This window comes from Mauremys reevesii, linkage group 6 (genome assembly GCF_016161935.1).
Source record: "Mauremys reevesii isolate NIE-2019 linkage group 6, ASM1616193v1, whole genome shotgun sequence".
NCBI classification, from domain to species: Eukaryota; Metazoa; Chordata; order Testudines; family Geoemydidae; genus Mauremys; species Mauremys reevesii.
Window position 1 is genome coordinate 23180881 of NC_052628.1, and position 10863 is coordinate 23191743.

Sequence of the window (10863 nt, forward strand, 5' to 3'; positions counted from 1 at the left end):
GTTCAAAAACCTTGCTGACATTGAAAAGGATGAGCAATTTTAATTTACTGAATGGTGATGATATTTGGTTCATATGTAGATGAGGAAATAAACACTGTAAACAAATTACACATTTTTTCAAATGCAAGCCCAGTTTATTATGCCTTTTTTTCAGGATCCTGGGGCATGTAGTACCTCGGAAGGAGTGGGAAGCAATCCACCATCATTGGGGGGGGGGGGAGAACAAACACAGCATCTAGATGTTTCTTCTAAAATGATCAGCAGTGAAATGGTTAACAGCGTTGACATCTACATTGTCATCTTTAGGTTTCAGATTTAACACCACATTTTGATGAATGGGCAGCAGTCGCTGGTCATTACAAGCCAATACAGCTAAGCCCCACCAGTAATGCCACAGCTGCCAGCTACCCTGGAGATACAGTGTAGTGTGGCTGATGTACTGCAAGGTGCAATGCCACCTGTTTTCACTGTGGGACCCCTATGGGGATGGCTGGAGCTGCTCCAGCCCCTGAAAACTGCAGTACATCTGCTGCCACTGGGGTCTCCCAGCCCTAAATCACATAGACTGCAATAGAGCAGAGGGAGGAGGCAAAGCTTAAGGAATACAGGCTTCTGTGGAACTATTTCACAGCAGGACCAAAGAGGGGGAGTATGGGGCTATTTCACAGCAGTATCCAACCCCTGGAGTCTTTTCAGCACATATGCTGCAAGTGGCAGAGGGAGGAAATGCACAGTAAGGAATATAGAAGCCCACAGAGGGCGCCACTTTCTTTCCACATCCCTCCTTACCTCCCACTAAAATAATTCCTTGTGAAATCCCTGACCGCACTTCTCAGGATCATTGTTCTGCAGACTCAGGAAGAGGGAACTGCATTGATTTGCACTCAGTTAATGAGATTTTTAAGTTGTCTTCAAAACCATAAGGACTGGGGAATTCATTTTATTTAAGGGAAATCTTAGATTCTGGAGCACATTTCTACGGCAAGTTGCAGGTTCATTGGTCTCTGAATTACTGAATACATGACGCCCTGATCATATCAGATGCCTAGGATATGAAACTCATTGCTATCCAACAACGCACTTGGTAAAGAGAGTGCACTAGCCTGCATTTTATAGCTATTTAAAACATTGTTTTGAAAAACTGCAAATTCAAATACAGGTATTCTGGTTATTTCATTGCAGAGGGATGGAGAAAATAGACTTTATTGGAGGGGAAAGACAAGAAGTCCCAGTCACTCTTCTGGAAATACAGCTCTAGATTTTGGAAACCATTGCCACCTAATTAGTTTCTTTTTCATGGAGACAGAATTTTCTTGTAGCAAAGGAGCTTGAAACCCTTGGATTCTATAAACATGGGAATGACTCATAGAAAAATATTAATCCATCTTGGCACTCAATAATTTGATTCAGCAAGTGCTGGAGCAGCACGGATGTTTTCAGCTGTCGTTGGTGTTTTCAGGGCTTGCAAGACTCTGTTCCAGGAGCTTCCTGTGGCATTAAAGAGAAAAATGTTTCCAACATGAGTAATGCCCATTCACAGCCTCCATGTCCCAAAGAGAGGATGAATAAAACTAAGATGATTTAGTCTTCACAGCCTCCATCTATTGCTTCACGTAAAAGCTGAAACAAGTATGTTCCTTGGGAACACTTTGAAAGAAGAAATATTCCCTTCCCTCTAATAATGTCCACCTACTTCCTGACCATCGTTATTTCAGTGGTTTGGTAGTGCAGACATTTTTTGGACCATATAAATGGTTTAGTCTTTTGCACTATGATTTGCAATTTTTAAAGAAAAAACTGGGCACATTTAGTCTTGAGAAAAGGGGGAGACCTGATAAGAGTCTTCAAAATGAGTTAAGGGCTGTTATAAACAGGCTGGTGATCAATTGTTCTCCATGTCCACCAAAGTACTTGGCTTAATTTGCAGCATTTAGGTTAGATATTCTGAAACACTTTCTAATGATCAGGATAGTTAAGTACTGGTACAGTTTACCTTGGGAGGTTGTGGAAACTGCATCATGGGAGGGGTTAAGAACAGATTAAACAAATACCTGGCAGGGATGGTTTAGGTATACTTAGTCCTGCCTCAGCATGGATGGATGAACTGGATCCGCGTTCTCAAACTGTGGGTCAGGACCCCGAAGTGGGTCACAACCCCCTTTGAATGGGGTCACCAGGGCTGGCTTAGACTTGCTGGGGCCCAGGACTGAAGCCCGAGCCCCACTGCCCAGGGCTGAAGCCAAAGCCCGAGGGATTCAGCCCTGGGCGGCAGGACTCAGGTTGCAGGCCTCCTGCCTGGGGCTGAAGCCCTTGAGCTTCAGCTTTGCCCCTCCAACCCGGGGCAGTGGGGCTTGGGCGGGCTCAGGCTTCAGTCCCCCCATCCTGGGGTCATGAAGTAATTTGTGTTTTCAGAGGGGGGTCATGGTGCAATGAAGTTTGAGAACCCCTGGACTAGATGATACCTCATGGTATCTTCCAGCCCTACATTTCCATGCTCCTTAAAATTTTCTCTAAGCAGTAAACAGCCTACACCAGGGTTGGCCAACCTGAGCCTGAGAAACTTGTTTTTCTTAGCGATTGGCTGAATAAGAAGTAGCCAGATGCAATAAGGGAACTATAGTGAAGCCTGAGAGGGGTAGAAGCAGGGGCGGCTCTAGAAAGTAGGCTGCCCCAAGCAGCGCGGAGCGCTGCGCCGCCCTTCCCCGGTCCCGCGGCGGGTCCCCTCTTCCGGGGGGGCGGCATTTGGCTCCGGTGGAGCTCCCGCCGGCATGCCTGCGGCAGGTCCACCGGAGCCCAGGACGAGCGACCTGCCACAGTCATGCCTGCGGGAGCTCAACCGGAGCCGCGGGAAGAGGGGACCCGCCGCAGTCATGCCTGCGGCAGGTCCGCTCGTCCCCGGCTCCGGTGGACCTGCCGCAGGCATGCCGGCGGGAGCTCCACCGGAGCCAAATGCCGCCCCCCCGGGAAACGGCCGCCCCAAGCGCCTGCTTGGCGCGCTGGGGTCTAGAGCCTCCCCTGAGTAGAAGGGCTATTAATTTAAAGCTTGTTTGTGCTACCTTGGAAGGGGCTTAGTCTTGATTCAGCTGGAGGATCAAACCACAGAAAACCCTGAGTGGGAGTCGTGGGAAGATGCAAATGGAGAAAGGCCATTGCAGGTTCCAGGGAGAGCCCAGCTGGGTGTACTAGAGTCCAGGACCCTATGTAATGCTGTGAGTAGGTACAAGGGGATGTCCACAAGGTGAGGATATGTTCTTACAAAATGATAGCACTCTGGTACTGGAACAAATAATTCAGTGTACCAAGCTTTTCCACATCAGTTATTTACTCTCTGATCTACATCATCTAATAGAAGAGCCAGAGCACACAGCTTTCCAAGAAGCAAGGATGGGGAAAGAACAGCCTAGTGCCAAGACATGGCATTGATCAACATACTTGTATTAGATATTTTGGTTTGGATTAAACAAGAACTAACCTGAGTGTCTGGCCACAACTTAAGCTACCTTTCCCCAGGTTCTAAAATATTCTGATTTCTTACTTTAAATTTTGCATGTCTCTGGACTTCTGTGTTCTGACAATGACCAGAAGTGTAACTGTTTGAAATACCACAAGAGAGACTGTCCATGGGTTTTGCTGCCCAACTAGAAATAGTGGCCATTTTGTGAGAAATCATGGTCGCCTGAGATTTGCAGCCCAATTTGTGACACTAAAGAGGATTGGAGAGTTCAGATAAGATATGAATGTTTTTAACTATGAGTCCAAACCAAGCTCCAGGCCAATCAATAATCACTACATTTTGCTCTTTTAGCATGTACCGTGAACAAGGTGTAAAGCTCAAATATTCATAAATGGCTTACAGAATCAGGTGCATGCAGATGATGCAGAATAAACTATATAACCTTTGTCTACAGAGACTGGTAGCAGAACTGAAAAATAGAATATGGTGACCTGATCTTCGCACAGGGTCCTCATCTACCATAGGGAGAACTAACCTCAATAGCAGCACATGTTCACCTGGCACTGACATGGTTCTTCAGCTCCAGCAAAAGAATCAAGGCATGATGACTAAAAGGAAGTGACATCAAGTCCAAAATCAAGGCCTAGATGATCAAACTCCTCCAAGCATACTCTCCAACATACCTGGGCATCCATATGTGAAGAGCGTGGGGTTGATAAGTCATAATGTATGAATAGTGAACATGCCCTGGTTTTGGGGATAGTTACGTGGGACTATACTGGGTTACTGGAATGTTTATTGTATGCACAGGCTGGTTTAGTTTAATAGCAGGGCTGTTAAGAAACTAGCTGGGACGCAACAAAATAGCTTCAGATAAGCAACTTCTTGATAAACATGGTGGGGGTCATTAACAGACAGGGCTTGAGCTATCAGCTGGGAAGATGCTACCTCCAAGCTTCACCCCAAGTTATTGTTTTGTCAAGACTAGAGGCCAAAAGATCAAACGGACGCTAAACAGTTAAAAACTCTCTCTCAGGTGCGGGAGGAGCAGGGAGGCAGTTGCCAGGGAATTTTTCAAGAAGAATGGACTGACACAGAAATGAACTCTGCTGGAGGGTCTGAAGAAGCTACACCTACCTGGCCCAATACCACAGGATAAGATAGACATGCGTATAAAGCCATTGTTGTTTTTAAATCTTCTCTCTCGTATTGTGCTTTGCTCCTGCTGTTAAGATCAAACAGTACTTTGGTTTGATAAAGCTGTCTGGACACAAGTGTTCACCCTGGTCCCAACCTCCAGACAGGAAGTTTGCAGGTGCTGAGCCCAGTAGGGTTGATACACAGGGCACTCTATCCCGGGACTCAGTATAATAGTGGGAGAATTGCTGGATTCTACCCCAGGTGAGTTGAAGTCCTATATGCATAGATTAAAAAGCCAGAAGGAACTATTGTGATAATCTAGCCTGATCTCCTGTATAGCAGAGGCCATAGGACTAATTCAAGGAAGCCCTAACATCTGAAAGGGTGCACTCAATGAGACCAGAAGAGGGGACTGAAAGGCAGCTAGCTCTGTAACTGTGATAGTTTCTATCAGAATAATCCTAAAACTCAGCCCTGTTGTGAATATAAGGCCAAGTGCGCAAAGCCCTATACCCTACACAAGGGTCAAATTAAGACTGCGCATTCAGGACTGGATTTAAAGCAGATACCCACTCTACTCCTCTACAGATCAGCCTTGAAATACTGAAAAGCCTGAAGGGATTAGGTCAACATAGGACAGACATGGGCAAACTATGGCGGCCCCTGAGCCCCTGGCAGCTAGCCCCCGGTCCTTCCCCTGCTGTTCCCCCTCTCCCGGAGCCTCAGCTCACTGCGCCGCAATCAGAATGCTCTGGGCGGTGGGGCTGCGAGCTCTTGCTGGGTGGCGCAGCTGCAGAGCCGCGGCCTGACCCGGTGCTCTGTGCTGCGCGGTGGCATGGCTGGTTCCAGCCGGGCGGCGCGGCTGCCTGTCCTGGTGCTCTGGGCAGCGCAGGTGTAGTGGCGCCTGCCACTGGTGCTCCAGGCAGTGTGGTAAGAGGGCAGGGGAGTTCGGGGTGGTGGTCAGGGGGTGGGGGTGGGGATGTGGCTAGGGGTCGGGACAGTCAGAACAGGGGAGATCAGGGGGGTTGAATGGGGGCAGGGATTCTAGGGGGCAGTCAGGAATGAGAGGAGGGGTTGGACGGGGTGGTGGGGGGCTGTCAGGGGCAGGGGATCCAGGAGCGGTCAGGGGACAGGGAGCGGTGGATAGGGCAGAGGTCCCGGGGAGGCTACCAGGGGGCAAGAAGCGGGGGGGGGGGTCAGATAGGGGTCCGGGCCGAGCCACACCTAGCTGTTTGGGGTGGCACAGTCTCCCCTAACCAGCCCTCCATACAATTTCGGAAACCCGATGTGGCCCTCAGGCCAAAAAGTTTGCCCGCCCCTGACATAGGACATGAATTAACCTGAAGCCAAACCTCCATCTCATTTTCAGTGCTCCAGTAAAGGACAAGAGATGATTTGTTTACACTGATGATACAACAATACTCTAATCCACATTCACCCCCAGTGAAACAAGGCACCAAGATCCCTGCTTTGGATCTGCGAGCTTTGGAAAGTTCATTCCTGTTATACACACCTCTTAACCTTCTATCAAATTTCCCTAGATCTGAATCTCCTAGCAATGCTCTACACGGTAACCACACTAGCCCCCAGGAGCTCAGAGCCCAGTCCTGGAAAGAGGCAAAAGATTTATCAGAACAATGGGAATCATGCCAGATTCCCACACAGGACATAAACCCACCAATCCTTTAATCTCTTCTGGGTGTAATTATTTCTTCCCGTTCCTCCCCCACAGTAAAAAAGTTACCTACTGTTTCCCCACAGACAGCTGCTTAGCCAACTGAGACAGAAATGGCATGGGATAGAATTAAGAATGACAGCTGGTGCTGCATGAAATACATTTGCAAGGTACACGTTGGTTTTCATTCACTCTTATTGCTTGCCTTTTCTGAGCTAAAAATGTTTAACATATATCCTGTAATAATAACTGGTAGCAAACTGTCTGTCTGGAGAGGCAGAGTAATGTCTCCTGCTATACTGGCAGCCTTTCCTGGGTAACAGTCCTGCAAGCTTGAGCGGATTATAAAAGACAAGGATTAGCTTCCTGCATGGGAAAAATGTGCACGTCTCTTTCTAATTTGGTCTCTGGGTATTCATTTTACAAGGAGAAAGGAAAATGGAGAAAGGAAATCATATTACTGTGGTTTTGCTTTTAATTGGCAGTGGTTGTAAGAGATTTCTGGCTTGACAGCCCTGGCGAATTATGTCCAGGGGACGGCATGGGCAGTAGCAGACAAGGCTTCTCCACAATGTCCTGCCAACTATACTTCATTTCTCACTTGAAGACCAACTGTAGGGTTAATACACTGTCTACTGCCATTCTCAGTCAGTCCTTGCCCTGTCTAGTGAGACTGCTAATAAAGACTCCAGTCATGAGGGGGGTCTACTGAGAACAGGGCTGAGAACACAGACCACTAGCTACCACACAGCCGTCCATTTCTAACAGTTCTTAGTCACTACTGACCTGTACTAATTTGGACTGGCAAAGCAAAGGCTCAATATTCAAGGCTCTGTGTACTTTGTAGCAACACAGACCTAAATTCTGTGGCAGCAATCCAAGATTATTTAGCTGTGTGGTGAAAATTCCCTAAATTCTGCTGCTGCTGTGTCAGGTAATCATTTTAATTGGGTTTTCATTGTATTAAAGATGAAAGAACAATACAAGTGAATAGCCCCCATACTATTTATTTTAAAATTAAATAGAGTTTATTTCACACTGTCTCCGCATTGAAGTTTTCCATATGTCACAGAATGTCTTCTTAACATGTTAGACAACTAACCCACCGAGAAGAATAGGGCAGTTCACACCTCTCAGATGTATTGTTTCAGGCTCCCTGCAGACTCAGGCAGACAGCAGTGCACATTCAGTTACCTTTGTGATGTTATCTTTATAACTACACAGGCTATAAACATATTTTTAATGAAAACAGATTCTAGAGCTCAATTCAGTGGCACAGCATGAATTCTGAAATTAAAACTGTGACTGGTGAAATGCAGAATACACAGTGGCCTGCCTAAACTGTATTGCCAATCCCTTGAGTCACCCATGCTCTCTTTGATATTTTAAAAATTAACTTTATAAAAATGTTTGTTTATTTTAGAGCCAGGAGAATGAGACTGTAAAAAACCCCGCTGTGAGAATGACAGAGAATGTGTTAAGTGGAGGCAGACATAACCAGCTGGTGGTGATCTGCATAGATTCAAAGTCTCAATCTACATATACAAGTGCTGCTGTTATTGTTTAACATTGACATTGTGGTAGTGGCTAGAGCAAAACCAGGTTGGGGCCTGTTATGCTAGATGCTTTAAAACACATAATAAATGACATTCTCTGCCCCAATGAGCGACCCGCGCCACTTCCCGCAGCTCCCATTGGCTGGGAACGGTGAACTGCAGTCATTGGGAGCTGCAGGCGGATGTGCCTGTGGATGGTCAATGTAAACAAACTGTCCCGTGGGCTGCAGGTTGTCCACCACTGGCTTACAGTCTAAGACAAGATATACAGGTGAATAAGACAAACAGGTGAGGGTGGCAGTTGCAGAAGAAGGGGGTAACAAAAATAGGATGTGCACAATTTTCAGCCAGTCAGGAATACTAATCACATGTATGAAGTTTTTGAATTGTACATTCAGAGCATATATCCTCAAAGTGTGTTATTCTACCAGGACCACGACTGACTCCAACAGTTGTAAGTTAATTAGTAACAACTAATACCACAGGTAGAGTCAGTCTTTAAGAGTAGCAGGGCTGGCACATCGAATCTGGGTGATGAACTCCACAGGGTTCCCAGTCAGCTGTCACCACCCTGTTCCCATCCAGCAGCTCACTACTACTAACGGAGCAGAAGAGACCATGAAACCTGAAGTTACATCCTGGGTCGAATGCTGTAGCTATCTTTAGAAATCTCACATTGGTGCCTTCTTTGCATTGTGTCAAATTTGCAGTGAAAGTGTTCTTAAAATGAACAATATGTGCTGGGTCATCATCCAAGACTGCTATAACATGATATATATGGCAGAATGTGGGTAAAACAGAGCAGGAGACATACAATTCTCCCACAGGGAATTCAGTCACAAATTTAATTAATGCTTCATTTTTTTAAAAAGAGTGCATCAGCATGGAAGCATGTCCTCTGGAAAGATGGCCAAAGCATGAAGAGGCATATGAATCTTTAACTCATCTGGCACATAAATATCTTGCGATGCTGGCTACAACAGTGTCATATGAACACTTGTTCTCACTTTCAGGTGAAACTGTAATTAAGTGGGCAGTATTACCTCCCGTAATGTAAACAAACTTGTTTCTCTTAGCGATTGGACAAACAAGAAGTAGGACTGAATGGTAGGGGCATCTCCAGGCCCCAGCATGCCAAGCGCGTGCTTGGGGCGGCATGCCGCGGGGGGCACTCTGCCGGTCACCGGGAGGGCGGCAGGCGGCTCCGGTGGACCTCCCACAGGCGTGCCTGCGGGAGGTCCACCAAAGCCGCGGAACCAGCAGACCGCGGGACCAGCGGACCCGCCGCAGGCATGCCTGCGGGAGGTCCACCGGAGCCGCCTGCCGCCCTCCCGGCGACCGGCAGAGCGCCCCCAGCAGCATGCCGCCGTGCTTGGGGCGGCGAAATGTCTAGAGCCGCCCCTGCTGAATGGACTTGTAGGCTCTAAAGTGTTACTTTTTATTGTTTTCGAAAGCACTTCTGTAACAAAAAACCCTACAGTTGTAAGTTGCACTTTCATGATAGAGATTGCACTACAGAACTTGTGTGAGGTGAATTGAAAAATACTATTTCTTTTGTTTATCATTTTTACAATGCAAATATTTGTAATAAATAATATTATAAAGTGAGCAGTATACACTTTGTATTCTGTGTTGTAATTGAAATTGATATATCTGAAAATGTAGAAAAACATCAAAAAATATTTAATAAATTTCAATTGGTATTCTAGTGTTTAACAGTGTGATTAAAAAATTATTCATGATTAATCGCGATTAATTTTTTAGTTATTTGCATGAGTTAACTGCAATTAATTGATAGCCTTGGAAAATATAGATCTAAGCAACTTGCCCATGGCAAGCTCAAAGAGTGGAAATAGAACTAAGAAGTCTTATTTGCCACTTCCTTTACTGCAGATGACAATATCTTGAAGAACAGGAGCAGAAACAGGAGTACTTGTGGAACCTTAAGAGACCAACAAATTTATCTGAGCATATTAACAATACTTAACAAATTAAGTGTTCTGGAGCAGGAACATACACTGAACTTTTCTTTCAGATGAATGCTCTAAACTACTGAATAAACCATTAAAAAAATGTTAACAATTGTGTCAGGTAGTTGGTGTCTATCTCCAGCAATTATTTCCTGCCAGTATGTTCAGATTTTTCTTGTCAATATAAAATTAACTTGTCATTCACATCCACAACACTGCTGAATGTTTTACTCATTAAAAACCTGTTACTAAAAGATACCATTTCATTTTAATATGCTGTCTAACAGCACTAGTCTTTTCTTGCTACAAGTCTTGCCAGCAAAAAAAAAATTGACTGATATAAGACTATTTCCTGAGTGAATTACTGGGGAAGTATGCTAATTAATTTGCTTTTCTGTTTTTATCAAGAACAAGAATTCGAGAGGATATGGCTTCCAATAGAATTTTAGACTTCTATGGATCCAGGCATAATTTGTTACATTTAAATGGCAGGTTAAGTGTTCTGGTTAAGTGCTCACGGTAGGCAGAGGGGCCATTCATTACAGCTGAGATCCATCTGACTAACACATGGTCTCTGAGATAAATGAACAAAGTTACACTGGTACTTTAACACATCTGAAAAAATGTCCCATAAACTTTAGACCACAGTGACTGCTAAAACAGATTTAATTAGTTGATTTTAATATTACACACTTGCAAAAGAGATTAGAAACCTAAATCTTAAACAAAGTGATCATGTAAAGTAGCACAATTTTGTTCAACAGACCCATTCCTTTTGTGTATTCAGGTTACATCTGCTTATGTTACCAATCACAATAATTATTTTGTAAAAGTTTTGTTAGTACTGTGGAATCAATATAGCTCTGAAAAGAATGCTGGCTTCTACTCAGGACCACGCATCGTCAATAGGATTATTAACTAATTGCTAATTACTGAATCGTTATCACTGCTGATGCATAAAATAGAAAGCCTTGCCTGACTTCCATATTCCAGGCTGAGTTGGTAGGGCTGGCATTTAGGAAAAATCACATTTATTACATTAGGCCTGGATCCACAAACAAAGGTACT